The sequence below is a fragment of the Chaetodon trifascialis genome, chromosome 9 (assembly GCF_039877785.1).
Source record: "Chaetodon trifascialis isolate fChaTrf1 chromosome 9, fChaTrf1.hap1, whole genome shotgun sequence".
In the NCBI taxonomy this organism is placed as follows: domain Eukaryota; kingdom Metazoa; phylum Chordata; class Actinopteri; order Chaetodontiformes; family Chaetodontidae; genus Chaetodon; species Chaetodon trifascialis.
In genome coordinates this window covers 22,139,969-22,159,969 of record NC_092064.1, presented here as the reverse complement: position 1 = coordinate 22,159,969, position 20,001 = coordinate 22,139,969, and the positions used below count along the sequence as shown (strand labels likewise).

General features: G+C 42.6%; 1 protein-coding gene across 1 annotated transcript in view; it reads left to right on the top strand.

The window, feature by feature from the left end:
* The first annotated feature begins 11,397 nt into the window (after positions 1–11,397).
* Positions 11,398–20,001, top strand: part of lrfn1 (leucine rich repeat and fibronectin type III domain containing 1) — a 103,378-nt gene continuing 94,774 nt past the window's right edge. Inside the window, exon 1 of the mRNA XM_070970351.1 lies at positions 11,398–12,634. The gene's annotated coding sequence lies outside the window, so the exon portion shown is untranslated. The remainder of the gene's footprint in view (positions 12,635–20,001) is intronic.

Here is a 20,001-nt window from a genome sequence, read left to right as displayed (position 1 = left end):
ACACAGCCCATAGCTACTGACGAAAATTGAGAAATCACTTGACTCGAGGGGTTGAGAATGAGGAGAAGTCTGAATCGAACAAAGACAATTTACACCCTACCTGCTTTTCCAATGACTCCAATCCTGGCTCCTCTCCAGCAACTGGTCCTAATCACTCAACCAACTCTGAAACGCTCTGACTTGTTCTGTGTTGAACGCTTGATGTGGAAGTGGCTGCTGCCAGGAGCCGTCCACGTTTCCGAGACTGAACAAATTGGTTAGCAAGGGGGTGAGTTTGTAATTATTGCAGAATCAGATAAAAAGTTGCTTGACTCAGACATGACTCATATAATTGAATTCTTCAGACTGAACAAAAAAACCAACAAGTGGGTCACATTGGGTCATACATTATTTTATTCATTATGGTTTTATCTAATGGGCTTGTTCTGGAAAATAACACCATTTAGAAATGAATAAGCTGAAAGTTCTGCTGTTCGTTAGCTTGATTGAAGACCATTAATGATGAGTGCAGTGCTATTTTCTATCTAAATGGAGGCACATCATGCAGCATTATAATTATGAACGCGACAAGAACATTGTCGAACGTTAGATTTAATGTCAACATGTCAAGGTGTTGTAAAGTTGTCTCATATGTGAAGTGCAAGCGAGGACTGGCAGAGCTGTAAAACTGTCTCTCTACCCCTGTCGCTCACACAGATACTCTACAGACATACTTGACAGCCTGTATCCTCTGTTTTCCTCTCACATTTCCCCCATTTTAGCCTATGAGCTTTCTCTTTTGTTGCTCGAAGTAAACACCTTTTGTGGCAGCAATATTCACCCATGGCAAGAATTTAGAAGGATTCCTTAGTTCTTTGAGATAAGATGTGGAATTGATGATTGCGCTGCATGAGCCAGACCTTGAGCAAGTCATCTTGCTGCATATGAAGCTCTCCCCTGCAGATCTGTGGTCTGGGAGTAACATCAATAGACTCACGGCACAAAGAGAACAAAGTGTGACTGTGTGTAGTTTGACTGTGATGTAAACCTAACGCTCTACTGATGAATTTTTCATTAAATAAACCTGGGCTTGATGCAGAGGCAAATTATGGATAAATGTTGGATAGAAACATTCAAAGCTCTTTAAGCTGATACAGCACTGTGACAAGATTATAAATTACTCAGTTCAAAGAATATTATAGGGCAGTGTGTTATAGGAAGAAAAAAAGACCAACTAGAACAGACTAAAATAATCCTTAAAATTAACTTTTTTTCTTACTCCTATGTCTCCTAGAAACTCTTTATGTACTACCAACTTACAGCAGCAAATGCACTTTGAAAGAAGCATAAGTCCTCCAAATTCAACAACAAAATACAATGTTTGTCCATGTCCAACGACTCACTGAAGCGTTTCCAGATCTGACGCACCCAACCGCAGCCCGATTTGCCAAATTCTTCTAAAACCGCTCAAAACTAAAACAGTTTTTCTGATCTGGGAAAGGTGATGAGAGAGCAGATTTCTGAAGCCACTGGACCATCCAACAAGCATTTTTCACTGAGTATAAAGGCGCCTTTAGGTCAAAGAAACGCAGTGTTGGATGAAAGAAGACAGTTATGTTTAGGTTCCGATCATTTTGTCGTCATGATTACAATAATAACCAGCAGGTTATGGTTAGGGAATGATCATGGTCACGCACGTAAGAATACGTGGGTGGAAACAGCTATTTTCATTTTTTGTCATTGCTGACAGGTATAGAGGTGCACAACTGTAATTTTCTCATCTATAAGATGTGACACATCGTTCCAATTTGAGAATTTTTGAGGGCTCTATATAGATTCAAGAACACTTCGCCACCTAGACTGAAAAAAAAGCCACTTAGCTGTCAGAAAAATATATTAGGCAGAAGCATTTGTTAGATCCAGGAGACTGGGTTGCTTCTGGCACGCCGCCCTTCTTCCTCCAAGAAGTCGTTTGAATGTTTAGGGCTTTCAAATTACATGTTGCTTCCATTGTTTTCACATCCATGCATTTCTGGACTCGCACTACAGTTACGTTCCTGTCATGGTGTGTACAGAGATGTCACGCTGTCTCACCCATCATTGCCACAGTTAATTGCTCAAAAGAGTCCCTGTGCAGTTAAACCAAAACAGGATTAAACGCCAATTGATCTTCCCCCTCAAGCTTTACACTGACATCCTTTACCAGTGAATGTATACTGTAAAGGCACTAACAAGCATGAGTCCTTACCGCTATTCACACTCTCTTTTAGCTGCAGAGTTTGGCTGGTATTTTTTCTGAATGCAGCCCAAAAAGAAATTAATCTGTCAGGAGTAACTGAAACTCAGCATCTTCAGTTGTGTAAGTGCTAACAGTGGCAGCTGTGCGGGGTCTTTCTTGGGCTGTTTTACCACCCGCAGCCTTTCTGTAACACGTGAAAATATAGACCTGGTTTAAGAAGTGAAGAAAGTGTTTCCTGTGGCGTTTAGGTAAAAGATGTCACATTGCTAAACATATGCATTGGGAAAGATCAGCCCATTAAAATGGGTCACAGCCTGCCTATCTTACCCAGCTCTGCAGTTACTTCACATTTTTTCTCCTTGTATATTAACTCGGAATATATTTTGCATGTAACACCGTCTACAGCCAAACTGACAGCAGGACGATAAGGCAAATTTTCAAAACAAGCTTATTGTTTTTTTGGGTCTTAGTCTGATCTTGTGATCCCCTCGCAGCGATTGTTTCGTGCTCAGATGATATTGGTCAGGGAGAGCAGCCTCGGTCGCTTTACCCACAGTTGGTGCTGCATAACAGTAGCTATTGAATATTGAATGATCAGCCCCTTGGGAAATTAATGGTGTATCACAGCAAATGGGCTCCATCACAAGTCTGGTTGAAACGACAGTGGCAGGAAAGAGAAAAAAAATTATGAAAAAGGAGCCGTGGGCCAAAATGCTGAACGTACTTAGTGTTATCTACTGAAGTTGCAGAGCTGCAGGTGCCCAAGGCTCGACTCCTCCTCCCTCTCTCTTCCTGTGTACGCTCTTGACTCCTGTGTGGAAAGAGCAACAACAGCTGTTTAACCTGCAGCACTATTGTCCAACTGAGGGATTTGCGGATAAAGGGCTGTCGATGCAGAGCAGACATTGCAGTCAGCCTGTGAATACACCACGCTCGCTATTCCATCATGAAATGACGCCTGAGTACGCCGCCGAAGCAGCTGCTCTCAAAGTTGCATTTTGCGTGACTAGCAAGATTCCCAAACAAAGAGAAAGAAGAGGGAGCTTGAAACCAATAATATTTAACAAGGTTTCCTATGTTGAGAGCTTTTTTAATACTGGATACAGTACACAGAGAAGCCTGAACAGGCTGCCTCCCTGTTGGACAGCTGTACTAATGGAAACCTGCATAGTCTCAATTATAGCCAAGTCCCAGATCTACTCTAAGTGCCAGGTGGAAACAAGACATTGTGTATTTACAATTTTATTTCTCTACTGAGATTTAACAAGAAAACACAAGGGGAGGACTGAGTGTGGAGCCTAAAGGCAAATAGAGAGCCATAGCAGGTCAAATTACAAAAAATCTTCTCAAGCGCAACATCACCCCACGTCATATGTGTTCAAACACCAGCAGCCATTGTTTTCTATGTAAGAAAGACCTGCTGAGTGTGGCGCAGCGAGAAGCGGTCCTATTCATTTTCTATGGGATGTGCGTGACTTGCCTCCTAAAGTATAGCAGGAGACACAAGACTGACCAGCAATGCAAACAGGTTGTTGTTATGGGTCAGGAAGTTGCCCTTACCTGCTGTGGATCTGTGGAGGACAGGTTTTGGCATCCGAAGTACTGGTTGGCACAGAGTCACACAGACTGATGGAGATAGTTGTAGGAGGGTAATTTATTTACTGTTTTATGTAAACATAGTTACATGCATACAGAAAAGACATGTGACAGATGTAATATATCTATATAGGGCATCTAATGGAGGCTAATTTGCAGTCCCCATCCCTGGTTGGTGTTTGCTAGTGAGGGAAGCTTGCCTACAAGCACTGACAAACCCACAGCAATGGGCGAGAAGTGGCAAAGGTGATACTGCAAGATGCGTTCACTTTCACGTTACTTTACTTCCACTGCTTCTTTGGTCCAAATGGGGCATTCAGTACGAGAGCCTCTTCAACAACTTCAACCATACCCACAGTACTGAATGTGAAAAAGCCTATGATCACACCCAGTGATCGCTGTTAGGTATTGCTCAACAGTGAACCGCTGCTTAATATGGTGTTGCACCATTGAACACAAGTAATGCATAAATCAGCGCCTACCCCGGGGGTTGACTCACCCTCCGCCCCGGAGTGTTCCCCTGTGATTCAGGCTGCTTTGACATTCACCCGCCTGCCCTCATGGGCGAAGTAACAGACCAGTAGCTCTAACCTTTACTCAACCAGTGATTTAGCCTGCCTGTCTGCACTGATAACACACTCTATCAGAGTCAGCCGGAGAAGAGGAGATGAGGGTTGCTCTGTGGCACTGCTGTGCTCAGGTAGGGCCTTTAGTCACTGCCACCCATCCACTGTGTGTCAGCCGGCATCCTCCTTTTATCTCAGCCTTGGTAGCCTCTATTCCATACACCCACTGAACCTTAACACTCATCTATTCTACCGCACAGAACCGTGGTGTGGAGCCTTGAATCTCACCTACATGAACTCACACAATAGCAGCCCCCAGATCCATGTAGTCAGATGTCCTTTCACTGACTCAATTCACTTCATTCTGCGGGGGGAACTTCACTCTGATTGGGTGCTGGTATTTTGATAAGGTTACATCATGACTTCAGAAGAAATACTTCAGATATGTACATTCACAACAGCTGTGACTCTAGCAACAATGTCACTTTGATCGCTGACTAATTTCTTAGGTAATTACTTTCCACAGCTGAGCGCTATAATAGGAAAAAAAAAAAAAATTATATTCGAGACCTTGATGAACTCTGCTTGAGATGGAACAGTGGTGGATCACTCTTGTTAACAGCAATGACAGCGATGTAGTTGAGTTGCGATGATATCCTCTATAACCTAATTAAGATGTCATACATTATGAAAGTTATTAGCATGGTTATGCATATTTCTAAAAGGCCAATAAATGAAGCTCTGAGGAACGTTCAGTCAGGAAGTCTATTCTTTAGCATGCTTAGGCCTGTAGCTTATTTGTCATACCACCTTGCATTCACTCATCTCAGGCATGCTCACCCCTCTCTCTTTTCTGTCACTGTCAGAGGCTGTCAATTGAGATATCAGCTGTCCTCATGCTGGTCACATCCATCCAATCGCACGGCGACACACCTTCATTGTGAGCCTATCGTCTTGCTGCTGTCTTTTCAAATATGATTCTCACTCTCAACCTCGGTTCTTTCATGCTGTTGTTTTGCACGCCCCTCCGCCTCACCATCACCACCCAGTCTTTGCAGATTCCTCAGCTTCATCATCATCAGCCACCCCAACACCAGAGTCTGGCCTCCACGGGGGGATTTATCTTGCTACCGCTCAGGATGATGCCCCTCGATTACAGGACTTAATTATCACATATCATCTGTCATAATAAGTAATTATGTTTACTTCGTTCACTGGTCTCTCCTGATTGACATGTCAGTCAGAGATTCTTATCAACAGAGAAAACATAGCTGGTGAATTTAGCAACAGCAATGTGAGCTTCAGGATGTGACCGCATTGATTTTCAATTAACAGTTAAAATCCATGTGACATGGGACAAGGCTTAATTTTTCATGTAAAACATCAGATATAAATATTCATTCAACCCGTATGGCATCAATGATTCTCTTTGAGTTTCTTTACAAATGAGCATTGGCAAAGTCTACTCAGTGCCTTCTGTCATAGTTCCTGATGATGACAGGCCCTTTTATAGAACAATCATCACTGAATAATGTGCTGCTGAGAGTTGTGTATTCAGCGCAAAAAGGTGTTTAACTGAGAGTGTATGCAGACTTTTTTCATCTTTTTTTTTTCCTGCTGACAGATGCTCTCTGAATCTTGGCCTTGAGTGATTATGTTTGTCAGGACGGTGGTCTGTTTGCCCGGCGCTCAAGAGGGAGATTGGGGAGTGAGAATTGCCACCCAGGACAGACAGCTGCAGAGCTGCGCTGATTGCCACTTCCTCTCGTGTGATTTTAAATGGAGTTTCTCAGGTTTAAAAAGTCTACACCCACTGCATGTCTGGTGCTCATCCTGCTGCACTGTCAATCAAAGCCGTGCCCACCTCGCATCACTATGCCAACGCTTTAGCTGCTAGACTAGCCTCGTTGCAAGTGCAGCCTAGACGGAGCCCTTCATCTGCACGCTGAGACGCTGCAGCCGTCTGACTGAAGGGCCTTGATAGGACAGAAAAGAACAGTGCTTCTGCACAGTGGTCCGGATAAAGAACACAACACAATGCTGGTGTGTGTGCAATCATACTGTGTCGCTCTTGCAATCGGAGTAACAAATTGTCTCCCTTGTAATCAGCCTCTCTTTGCCCGCTGTTCTCATCAAAATTCTTTTGAGTGTACTGTTGCCATGGCACCTTGAAAAATCTGCTGCTGTGATTTTTTTTCCTTTTTCTTCCTGAGATAGCAATTCTCATTTTTCTGTCTGCTTACCTAACAGACAAAACCACTTTGGATCAATTTGAGACAAAATTAGTACATAATGTAAAAATAGATTGTTTGGGGGGGGGGAGAAAAACATACATCGAGGGAATAAAAGAAATAACGTTCTGCTGAGCACCTTCTGCTGGATTTTTTGTTGGATTAATTCTGTTTGAACGCACACACCAACACTAAGAAATATGGGGTCTGAAATTGCTCTCGGCAGGGCTGTGGAAACTCTATCAGGGGCAGTGGTTGAAATCATGGTCAGCTCATCAAGTGTAATGTCTGGTATATACAGAACAAACATTACAGGTTTTATACAGAAATTCTAAGTTGAAGTCTTGAGTCTTTCTTTCAACATGCTTTCCTCATGTTGGACCAGATATTCCCGTCTGAGCCATCAAGAGTTCACTGAATCATATTTGAGAAATACGTTTTGACTGCGATGAGCTAGTTAATTATTTAATAATCAATACCGAATCACGCAATTGTATTAATATAATTAATACCTTGAGTCAAAGTCGCATTTTAAAGCTGCAGTAACCAATATGTTTGCACTTAGAATCGATCCAATGAGTGTGATTGACGTGTGATGACTGCTTTTGTGTTTTTTAGCTCATTATTTTGATTTTATCACCTGCAACGTTACTGTTTTGCTTCACTTTCACTGCTCCTGTCAACCCTGTTTCCAGCCCTGACAGGCAACTGTGCCTCACGGAAAAACTTTGATACACTCACTGTACACTACCTGTCCTGTGAACATAGCGGAGCATTTAGCAGCTTAAGCTTGTGGAGACCAGTAAAGCTAAAAGAAGAACTTGGATTCGCCAGAATGACCAACACTGATGTGTAAATAGCCAACTGTTAACAGCTTTGAGGTGACAACACAATGTTTTCACCTTGTTCTGACTCCAAGTGGCCAAAAAATAAATTAATGCAGCTTTGAATATATAAAAGGAAAATGCCGCTGTGACACTGATTATTATCCTGAAATTCACAGCTGCTGCCGATCTCTCTTAGAGAATGCAGTCCTACTAAAGTATGCATATTGTTGTTACACCTCAGTGAAATGTGGATTTTGTATTTCTCAGCCTGATGTATGTTTACTTTCATGAATTCTCGCTTGCTGTCAGTAGTAAGAACTGACATGTATCTTTATGTTCAAACGCTAAAAACACATCTGTCACAAAACTTGCAGCTCCTCCAAAAGTTCAACACCAAAATTCCTGCTGCTCTTCAAAAACAAGACACATCTTTGATGTCACTCAGCCTTCATCTGGGTCACATGATAATTGGCAGTCAACAATATTCAGCGATATTCAAGATGTCTACAGCCTTAATTGACAAGTTTTTTGACTTGGCATGCAGAGATTCATCAGCTGTAAAACAACAGATGTGATGGATGATTTCATGCTCCCGTGGAAACAGAGTGCTCTTTGAAATACTGAATTACTGCAGGAGCTCCATTAAGAGAAAAGATGTCGAAAATCATGTAGAAAGCCACTTTAAAGAGGCCAGACATCCCGTGTCTGCTTTTTCTTTTATTGCCATTGAGAAGGTGTCTCTTGGTCCAGGAGGAGGTGATTTAAATTTCATTAGAAAAGAAAGAAAAAGAGAGACCTTTTGGATCTCTCCTTTTTAAAAGTCTACACCCACAATGAATAAATGGAGACCTGATATTTAAACATCTCCTCTAGCTGTTTTAATATAGTACAGTGTCACCTCCTTTATTACATTTGGTGATATCATTTTTAATGTTTTTAAATACTGCCATCTAAGTAGCTATTTTAGATGCCCCTGAGTATTAATTACATATGTTATCGTGTAACAATGGTGGAAGCTCTTGCAGCTAAAGCATGTTGGTCTGTACACTCCAAGCTTTGCCTTTTCTTCCTAACAAGCAGCAGGAGCTGTTTCATACCTTCAGACACAAAGACAAACTCAGCGCATCACTTGTGAGATGGCCCATGTCTACCTTTAAGATTTCCCATACAAGGACATACCGAAGAGCCCTTAAAGCTCAATACCTGGAGTCAAAGTCCAGGTAGCACTTGTGTTATTTAGCGGAGTGCAGGCTGATGTACAGTACATATCAAACACCAAAGCATGACTCTATCTATTTTGAGTAAGTGGTAGCAGTAGAACGATGCATAACCTTTGTGACACAGGTGCCATTAGAGTGACCCGTCTTTTATGTTTCGCCAACAGTTAGCGTGGTTTGCTGTATAATAAACACGTAATTTAATGGTAAGCCAGTGGAAGAACGCTCTTCTTTTGAGTTTTGCATCGTTTTCTTTTGATTAGGACAAACCGTCTTGAATCAAAGAAGCTCATACACACACGCATACTGTATGAACCCCATGCTGGCTGACATCAGATGAAGCATTCAGCTTCCTACACGTACCTGTTAAAAAAAAAAAAAAGCAATGCTGATAAGTCAATTAGGGAGCCTCATCGTGGAAATCACATTTACAGTGCTTCCGCATTCGATGGTAAGATGCAGAGTTTAAAGCACATTAAGGGAAACTTTTTTCAGCGTGAGAGAGAGTGCTAATGTACACGGTAATTTAACGGTGTAAACAAGCCTGCTGTAATCCACTGTAGGGCACTGTATACGCTGTAATGATGTCGCTGTTCCTGAAGACAGCATTTTATTGTCTCTGTCACTGCACTAATTCTAATCCCAATTCAAAGTGTGCACACATGCGAGACCATTCACTGACACAAATTGATGGAGCGTCGCATTATAGGTCCTTTGGGCTCAGCCAGGGAGAAGAAATTGGGAATTTCACTGCCCTTAATGGAAATTGATCTGAGCAATTTGTAAAAACAGCGTCAAGGGCAACTGTGTTGTGTCAAAAATGGCATTTTTGACATGTGGGAGCATACAAAGACTGTGCACACCTGAACCTAAATTGAGCAAAGTCAGTGCGTAATGTGTTCCAGGTCATTAAGCACACCCTCTGAGGATATCAGTGGCTGGGTGGTGTGCACTGGATCTGAGTGCTGACCTCCCTCTTATATTTTGCACTTTAGCGAATGGTAAGTTTCCTTATTAGAGTGGATGGATCACACTGACCTAATCTGCTATTATGCTTTCAAAGACTAGTGTGCAGTAATGTCATCACTTTGGCGAGTGAAGACAGTTAAAACGGACAATCTCTCAATATCACACTAATCAATCACTTTTACAGTGCATTACTTTGAGAGGGAGTTTTTCCACCATGGAGTGCAGCCTGATATAAATAGCAGATTGGCTTCCTTCATGGCTCTTTTTCAATTTTCATCAGTATTCGCTGCATGCGTCCTATGCGCTCACCCACCACATGAACAAACATGCTCATTCAGATCGGGTCTCACAGCACTCACATAATGAAGCTAAAGTTTTGCAGCACGTCCTGCGGCACAGTGAAGTTCTGGAGGATTGGTGTCTGTTCAAAAAGCACAAAACTAGTTTACGGGTGCATTTGAATGTAAATTCACCTGCCTCTCAACCAGATACCCGTGGTGAATATTTGTTGAGCTATGATTAAGTAGCACTTTTTGATAGAATTATTGGCTTTGGAAACAGGAAGTGCGATTTGCAACTGTGTGAGTGTAGGCAAATGAGTTTGAGTCACATCTCATTTAAAATGCCCCGGAGGTGCTCCACCCATTATGAACTGGCCTTTAATTACAACAGGCTGCTGCTATTGTACAAAGAGTTGCATGTCAGATAATTGCGACACCTGTCATGTTGCAGCAGTGAAACTCAAAGACTTACAGCCGCGGTGGTAAGAGGGTGTATTTATTGTAAAACAATATGAAAGTGAAAAAATCCTGCAAAGATTTATTATTATTATAATTTTCTTTTTAAGCACATAAAGTGTGCCTGTAGTACTCTTTAATGAGCACTAACCTTTTTATTTATGGTACTTTTATTTCTTAACATTCCAACATTATTATAGTCTTATATTTGGGACCTGTTATATGTGACGTCTTCATTGTATCTTAAATTTTCTTATGTGATGAGCTACTTTTTCTGGCTAATTAATTCAGCTCACAGAAGGCATATTGCCCTTAAATCAACTGTACTTTAAAGGTGACGTCAGACTTTCCTGACTCTCTCTGCATGTCTGGGGTCTCTGATATCCACCAGTTTATATACAGTACAATGCAAAGCAACGCAATATGTGTGACGCTCCTGCAGTTGAATCAGATTTGACAGGATTTGTCAAGTCCAGCAGAATTCCTTTTCTCTACACGTGTCCTGTGGCCTCCATGCAAGCAGACAAAACACTCGGGGATGAATATGCACAAAAAAACAAACAAAAAAAAGACATGTTATCCTCTTCTTAGAGGCGTATTGCACAGAATGATGAAGGATGGTCTGTCTCTGGCTTTCTTCAGCAACTCTGAGAGGATTACCCATTGTTTTCTTTATGGTGGGAGGATATTCATGTTCATTTCTCTATATGCTGGATATCCCATTTCTATTGATCTGGGCCAAGAGGAGTGCTCTTGTCCCACGGCAAAGGGAAGCATGAGGTGCTGTCTGATACATGTGGGTGTTCAAGTTATCTGTGCCTCTGCTTTATCATCGTGGACACTGAAGATTGAGAAGGATGAGGATAAAAGGGTATTCATCCCAGCCTGAGCACAAAGCAGTAAACGCGTCTGACGCCTTCAGGGGCGTGAATGTGATTTTTGAAAGTGCAGCAATGACCCAACACGCCACCTCCATCCACCTCCCTCCCCACCCTTGCAGCATCCTTTGCTGGACCGTGAGCCACCAGCCCATCCCGGAGTATCACAAACACCTCCTAGCGCCTCCTCTCCCTGCGTGAACCCACCGAACATTTTCCCCCTCTTCACCTCAGAAAAAGAAACTCTCAGTTTGGATATGCTTTAAATGCAGCCCAAATGACATCACATTGCTGCAGTGCTGCACTGGCCATGAAAGGTGTCAGTCGTTTTCCTCTGATAGCAAGAATTTGTCCACCGGCCACTTGGCTCTGCTCTGCTTCAGACATCATGGCGTGACAACATGTATTCATTTATATCGGGCTCATATTACGCAGACGGAGGAGTAGAGGCGCATTTTCCGGCTGCCTGTTCTCCAGGACACAGCAAGGTTTCTTACCACATCCCTGCCGGAGAGAAATCGACCGCATTGCTATGTTGAAGGAACGGACAGATCAAGTCGTGTATGAAAACTAATTGTTCGCATGGGTACGCACAGTATTAGAGAAGAAAGAAAAAATCACCTCGGTGTCAGCGCATGGGTGGGATTCCTTCATTGCGCTTCAGACAGGGGAAGTTATGACAACAAATGGCTTCAGTAATGGCAAACAACTGCGTGTGAAACAGGCGCTGTAGTGCTGTAGTTACTGGGAAACTGGTGACGAAGGAGAGTTTTCGACCTTCGTGATTTTTTGACGGACTTGAAGCTTGAATTTGACGCCAACCTTCAACCGTCAGAGGCTTTTTTTTCTCGTCAAGAGCGCAACCCATCGCTCCGAGAAGAGCCCCGGACTGCAGTTTTCCGTCCTGACACCATCTGCACTACAATTCACAACAAGCGTGAGGTTTTTTAAATTGAATCCACCGTGTTCCTGTTACAAACCCGTACGCGGGGGACTTGATACGACCACGTCCTGACGCTTTAACCCCATTGAACGCGGCTCGGACGCGAGCCTCGGACTCTCCAGAGCTTTTGGATTTTGGGGGGGATTTCGGCTTTGCGTTTTCCGCCTGCACGCCTCGATCGGATCGTACTGGGATTTAAGGTGGGGTTTTTATCCCGACGCAGGTAACCGGGAGATAGCCCGCCGTCTGTTGCTGATGACACTTCAGATTGTCGCTCATCACGTCCGCTGGATTTCTCACCACAGACCCACGCCAGCCTAATGAGAAGGCTTTACGCGTGAATTTGGAATAAATGAACTCCCGTCACCGGCTGAGATTTTTTCCAACGAGACGAGGAAATCATGTGCAGTAGGATCAACCTTTCGGCATTTGCTTTATTAGTCTCACTTCTGGTAAGTCACTTAGCAGACTTGGTGAGAAATGTGCAATGGACTTTGCACTCCTGGTGCATGTGTGATACATCTGTGCCTCTGAGAAGCTGAACAGGCTCCAAATATGTGGTGTGCTGCATTGATAGTGTGAATTACTAAATGTAAAACAGCAGGCCTGAAACATTATCTATCTATCTATCTATCTATCTATCTATCTATCTATCTATCTATCTATCTATCTATCTATCTATCTATCAGCAGGATCTGTTTCTCTGTCTTGCTTGCATAATGGGCATCTTTGCTCTACTTTAAAGGCAGCCATTCAGTAGTCTTTTGGATAACATGATGTCCGTCTCGCTGAGATTTGTTCAGGCTACTTGAGATATTCAGTCCTCACGTGGGGGAGCAGTTACATTGGTAGTGTTGGTTCTGTTAGACGGGAGCCCCCGCCCCCCCCCCCCCCCCCCCCCAAAAAAAAACAGCCCCGTCATTGAACGCTGTGCTGTGGCTCCCAAACTGTGCAATGAAGATGGTTAAGCCGTGACACATGAGTTGAATTCCCAGAGACTGGAGTGCATGTGGAAACAGTCCGGGCGTGTCTGCATCAGCACGACGCAGAGACCAAGACTTTTCATAAATTAGCAGCAGCACTGATTTCTCCCATCAAGGCAACGGTGCACTGGTTCCTGAGGCAGAACACAGTTTGCATGATGAGGAAAACTTGATCGCGTCCCTTTTTGCTTGAGTTTAAAAGCCTGATGATTCATTTGTTTGTGAGTTGAGGCCTCAGCAGTGTGTGTGTGTGTGTGTGTGTGTGCACTGTGGGTTAGAGGGCTGCACATCACCTTTATTTCTGACAATCAGCTAAGCATGTTTACAGATGATAAAGGGACACAGGAGCACTGATGCAGCATGATAATAATCTCATGGGTGCTGTGAGTGAATGCTGGCAATTATGTCTGCAGCTGGAATTTTTATCCCCGCTCATCATTTTCCAGTTACTCAATAAGCTCAGCCTACTCAGATTCAACTCAGCATTAGGAGGAAGTTTGTTACACTCCAGCTCTTCTAATTTTGCCGGGCAGGGTCAGAGAGGTCAGTGTCTGGTCTTTGGAAATATCTGTTCATCACCGCAGGACGTCAGCAACAACAGAAGGGAGACGTGAGGGTCCAGAGTGCCTCCGTGGAGGTGGCGAAGCTGTAAATCTATTAGATTGAGCTGGGGTTAGATGTCAATATGCTTACACTGAAGTCAAGAGAACATCCCTCATATAGCTCTGCTTTATCCGCATAATACCTTCCAAGACATCCCCTGGGGAAGATGCAGGCACTGGCCAGCTGTGTTGCTACATCAGGGCGTGCAGTGAGTGTTGCTGCAGCTTGCAGTGGTATTGGAAAACAGTGACTACCAGCTGCATCTACTGTATACACCCTCCTTTACTCTTACTGAGCCTTAGGACTGTACGTATGTTCCTACATGGCAGAGCACGACCTCTTTGCAGCTGTCTCCTGAAATTATGCAGTGAAATGATAAATGAAAGTGGTCACAGGGTCTTGGCATTGTTCCATTTTGTGACAGATGCCTCCTATGTCTCAGAGAAATTAAAAAAGAAAAAAAAGGAAACATACTGTCCACGTCATATTAGGCTTTTATGCTGAAAAAAAAAGCAAGCACAAGCAGCTAGCTCAGGGGCTTGGCTCACTGCTATTGTGAAGTGTTTCAGTAAAAGCTGAACTCTGTGTGTGTGACTGGCTGAGTGAATAGAGCAAATTGAAATTATGTGTGGTTAAAGCTGTGCATCATACAGGTTTGAACATAAGGGACTTGAAAAGACCCCTAAAAATAGGGGTTAATGGGTTTTTTTCTTAGGAGGGTTGATACCCTTGAGCCTTATTGGATTTGTAATTTGAATTAGCAGTGCATGCAGCAGTGCTCTTATGTATTTAGATGTCTTTTTCATTAGCTGTGTGTGTTGCAAGTGGTGATTATCAGGTCTTTGGCTTGTCAGTGTGTTGCAGGATGTTACAGCAGAAGCTCAGAGCGCTTGCTGTCATGTGTTTGCCTAATGAAATCAGGCAGGATGGTCATTATCATTATCATGCATTATTGCCAGCACTTCCATGTTTAGCAATTCTACTGCAGGCGGGCGACGACTGCAGAACAAATTCATGTCTCAGCAGGTAATGCATAAAAAGATAGTGACAATGGCATGTGTGCCGAGATGTCTGCTTTCTAGGTTGCTGTATACGATCCGTGGGGTGAGATTAATGGGGTCTCTCCTCCTTGCCATTCTGTTGCATTGTGTTACAGCAGCTGCTTGTGGTGCTGGTGTCATGTGTTAGCATTATGAAATCGGGACCAGTAGAGGGTTATCAGCCACTGCAGGAATGAGAGAATAACTGCAAGCACAAGCTATTGATCTGTATTTGGGAGGATGAAAGACTTCATAACAGATTGTATAAACCTGTTTTTGTTCTCTGTACAAGGCAGATTGAAATAGCCGTTTACAGTGAACCATGCTGACTGACATTTGCAAAATGCACTTATTTGATCCAAAGATGACTTTTTTTTATGCCATTCTAAGATGACCCAAATGTCAAAACCATATGCAGTAAGTGACTTTGGGCATGATTTTCCTGTAGACATTTGTGTTCAGCATCACAGCAGTGTGGGCAGGTTTGGAGGTGCACAGATAGGAGTCAGATGCCAGCATGAAGCAAAAGTATCTTGTTGAAACTGAGAAAGGCCAGTGTTCTTGTTCTGTGAGTGAATTTCCCACTTTTAGATCTCTTTTAAGGCTGCCTTTGCAGAAAAGGAAATAAAGCGACAAAGGATCAAAGGATATTATATTACAAATGGTGACAGACTTTAAAGAAGTGATGTCAGTAAGTGCACTTCTTAATTTTTTGAATTCTGGACTCTGCATGCAGAACCAGTTAAGAAAGGAAAAAGTAAATACCAATTAAGTTGTTATCAGTCGACAGAATGGGATGGATGTTTCTCCCAAGGCAAGTCAAGTTATTTAGTGCTCAAGATGCATGAAAAAATTTAAGGAATAGCGTAATTACAACTAGCCAAAAAGATCAAAGGGGTAGCCACCAAAGCACTGAAGCAATTAAAGTCGAGCTACCCTTGGAATTTATTTTTTAAGGTTAGCGAGTAGCAAAGTGACAGAAAAACGCAGTGGTGCACCCCTAGCACTGAACACAGGAGGAAACACAGGTAAATAACATGCAGGCCTCAAGAGGCATAAAACATTTTCCAACTTTGCTGCATCATGAATTTCAATAGGAGCAAAAGGCAGCAGCACTAAAATATTACACTAAAAGGTTACTGCAGTGATATTTTACAGTCATAAACACTGCTATTGATCATTTATGTGATATATTTGATACAGTGTGTATAGATTATCCAGTTCAGAGAGGGCTTCTTCTTACTCATCAGTAAGAATTACATAACAATGGTTGTGGCATTGGTGCATGTGTTTTGTTCAGCGTGTTGGGAATGATGTTGCCTCACAGCAAGAGTTTGATGGATTTGAATGCATTCATTAACTCGATTGCTTGTGTGCATGTGTGAGGGAACCAGGCTATAATAATGCCACCCACAGTCCAAAGATGTGCATGCTATGTGGAATGGAAACTCTCTGTTGTCTGTTTGAAGGTATTAGCTCTTACACCTGCGACATGTCCAGAGTACTTTGGCACTCGCTCATTGCATGCTGGGATAGGCTGCCTCCCCGTGCGACAACACAGGGCTAACAGTGTTGAAAAGTGATGAGTGAGCTACGTTATTTGCTGTAAATGACTTGCACTGTTGCGTATGTCACTAGAAATACTTGTTTGCAAATGTCCAGTCAATAAATAGTGATGAAACCAACTGTCCACAACTGCAGCTAAAGCCAAGCAGCAGAAAACTAAAATATAATTGAAAAGTGAAGAAACTGGGGTAGATGGACTAGATCATTTTTGCACTTGGTCATGGTTTTGTATGTCTGGAGAACATTGGTGCTCTGACAATGTGATTGTTGGAAATTGCTGCATGGCTCCTTTTATCTTGGAGGCTTTTAGCCCCTCACATCTGAGCAGCACATCTGAAAAAGGAAAACTGTCATTTATTGCCACAGATCATGAACGTGTGCTTGGAGCATTGCCTGTTAGCCATGGTGGCGGTTGTTTGTTCCTGACAATGACTGATAAAACGGCCGAGCGCAAGGAGCACTGCTGCTTAAAGACTGACCTGCTCGGCGCCACATGATGTGTGTCTCATGTAAAATGGAGCAATAGGCTGTGACCAGAATGCACAATGGGAGCTCGGTGTGGGGGGATAACCAACGGAAACTGTGCCGAGGCCTTTTCGGAGACTAGCAGTCTGAAAGAGGGATATAGATCCACATAAAGATCTATATGGAGGTTACAGAGCTAATTCTTTCAGGAATACTGTGAAGGATGTGGAATGATATTGGACACCCAGATGAGCCCAGTGGCACACTGCCATCATAATCCAAGCATACCATACTCAACCTGTCTAGAGTAGCTAGAGTCCTGACATCACAATTCAATTGGGAAAGCCTGTAGAGCATATGGCCTTTAAACTGCAGAGGAGCAACACATTATGTACCCATGAGATCTATTGCATGAGACCAGCCAGTCGTCCATTCCTTCTGTTGACTCGGATAGGAATATTATTGGTGGCATCTGTGTCCCTCGAGAACCAGGGGTGCACAGACATCCTGCAACTGTGGCAGCTTGAACTGTTGTTCCTCACACTGTATGTCAGAACCTTTAGGTGGCCATTTAAATAAAGTGATATGATATCGTTACGTAAACAAGAAACAACGGCTGAGTGGAGCATGATAGCAAACTTCCACTGCGGCTTCTAGTCTTCTACTGTTTACCTGAAGGTGACATTGATTCAGATCATGCTTTCAGTAGCTGTATCTGGTCATATTGATCAATACCTTCTGCCAGAACAGCATTTCTCTTTGGTTCTCTTGAGAAAGCCAATTAAGAGAGCTACATGCTCTCATACAGAATTTGAAATGCACACAAACGCTATCTACCCCACAGTCTCATTAAATAATGCATTAGAACAATATATTATTGTGCAGCGCTTTCCTCCACAGGTCTAACTAGTCCTATTAAGACTTTCTTCTCTGAACTGAGAAGCATTGGACAAAATGTAATGCTTTTAATCCACTATTCATTCTCTGACTGAGGCATTAGGAAAAAGATGATGCCTCCATGAATTACTCTTGCTGAATATGCCACTGTGATGAGAGATCATTCTGTCCTCACATATTGATTTGTTTGTCAGAAACTTGTATGGGGCGCTCTTCATCAGACTGCACCAGCCTCATTGGAGATGTCTATCTCTGCTGCCTATTAAAGGCTGGAAGACTGCAGAAGCATTAACTATTCTAGTGAAGTGAATGGTTAAGAGCCTCAACCTTCACATTCTGTTTTCTCTGTTTGGTTGAATGTCTGGCTTTAATAGAGACGCATGCATAATCTAGCACCCACAGTGCAAAAACTAAAAGTCTGTGAATGTCTTGTCACTGACCATATTTCTATCTGAGTGTTGTTCCAAGAAAGTTATGGGAACTGGATATATTTCAGTTATCCCATTTAATGATGAGCATGTCTTTTATAACATAAAAGGGAAGATTAATCTGAGAATTTTTTATAGCATTTTTCCATGCTAATATGTCCCCATATATTAATACCTAATCAAGGAGCATGATCAATTCTGACACATTCACAGTCAGGCATATTGATGATAAACAATAATGGAAAAATTCAACTCACCTTGATTAAATCTCCCCCAATAGTCTCCCTATACCTGTGAGGAGAACTTCATCGGAGGACCACTGCTGCATTGATAATAGTCTAACGAGACTTGATCATCACAAAAACTCACAGCTTAAGGGCCTCAAAGACACAGCAGCAGCAGCAGCAGCAGCAGCAGTAGCAGAAGAGCCGTGCAATTGGCCCAAATCCATGAAATAAGTTCTACTTTGGTGCAGACTTTGGTGGATGTGTTATTTGATATTTATGTAATGTGCACACCAGACAGAATCTGATAATTTACTGCCTGGGGCTTTTTTTGCAGCAAAGACAACGAGCAGGTTTATGTCAAGATGCGGTGCGCTGTCTGAGTGGAAAGCAACAGATTATTTCTGTTCGTCTTTGGCACCTTTGAGAACTTTAGAACTCTGAAATACTGAGCTCCTCAGAGTAGTTCAGGTACAGCTGAAAACAGTCTCTGAAGAAATGTAGCACAAATTATTATTGATCAGCGTTTTCTCCGAATAATGGATGTAGAATCTCTTCATTATGGTCACTGCAGGTACAATGCATGTGGTACAAACAATGTTTGATTCTGTCTTTGATTTTCTTCCCCGATGTTAATTTGAAATTAAGAAAAATTGCTTGTCAAAAGACTGCTGATAACCTGCTTCATGAAGAGTTTGTGCAGCGTGGTCTGTTTGGCTGTGCTTTTCTTCAGTAGGCAGTATAACACATCGATCAGCATATTATTACACATACATGAGCAGGAGGACACTTGAGCAGGGAGGAATTCTTGCTGACAGAGCTGGTTCAGAAAATCTTTCCCTCAGATCAACATCTATTGGATGTTTCCAAGCTTGTTTCCAAATTGTTCACTAATGTTTAGCTATTAATTACAGGACCTGTTACTGAAGTACTGTTTCCAGTAATACTTCATTTTGGTCATATTTTTGGGCTGCTGGGGGGGGGGGATTTTTGTATCCCTGGATTGTGCCCAGGAACTCCTCTGTGTAGACACAATGACTGGCTGTTTAGTAAGATGCATAAATCCTGCAGTACATGAAATTTTCATGTGTTGCATGCATTCAATGGGTGTGTATAGCATACATTAGCATAAAATACATGATACAGCTATAGCGTCTTTCCAGGGTGACCCATTCACAGTGCTTTCGACGAATGTGCCAATGTGAACTCATCTATGGTTTCAGCCATCCATCTAATGTGTGTATCCATCCATCCATCCATCCATCCAGACATGCATCCATCCATCCATACATGCATCCATACAAGTCAGCTCGAGGCAATTAGCCACCACAGCATTAAACTTGTGTGTCCCAGTTCCATACTTCATACTAATTGTCTACAGTACATACTCTGCACAAATCTTAGTGCACTGATTTTGCAATCAGTTCAAAAAAGACGCCAACATTACCTTTTTTGACTAACAGGAAGCGATACAATATGTGCGTCATGGGACATCAGTTAAAGTGTGACTCAAAAATACCACGGCCAAAACTTTAAACATGACAAAAACAAAGCAAAATGTCTCTCTAAAAGTTTAATACTTTTGTTGCTGCTGTTTTGTTTGTGCATCGCAT